This window comes from Octopus bimaculoides, chromosome 7 (genome assembly GCF_001194135.2).
Source record: "Octopus bimaculoides isolate UCB-OBI-ISO-001 chromosome 7, ASM119413v2, whole genome shotgun sequence".
NCBI lineage: Eukaryota > Metazoa > Mollusca > Cephalopoda > Octopoda > Octopodidae > Octopus > Octopus bimaculoides.
In genome coordinates, this window is record NC_068987.1 from 19,930,446 (window position 1) to 19,930,798 (window position 353).

Below are 353 nucleotides of genomic sequence, written 5' to 3' on the forward strand. Positions count from 1 at the left end.
GAAACGACAGACATTACGACTTTAAAGTAATTTGTAGGGAAAATCTTGAGGTGGAGAGAGGACTTTCGGAAAATTCCCAGGATCCGAATTTTACCTCGTTATATTCCGAAATCACATTCAACTTTCTACAGATACCCTAACGTAGTACTACTACACTACATAGTGTTTATTTCTACCCTCTTTCAATAATTTTTAATGTTTTGGCTTCAATTTTATTTCATTTTCAATTATTTTTACGCTTTTTTTAACCCTTCGTCGTTATTCTCATTCACTCATTATTACTCTCTCTTTCTCTCTCTCTATCTATCTATGTATGTATATATATATATATATATATATATATATATATATAT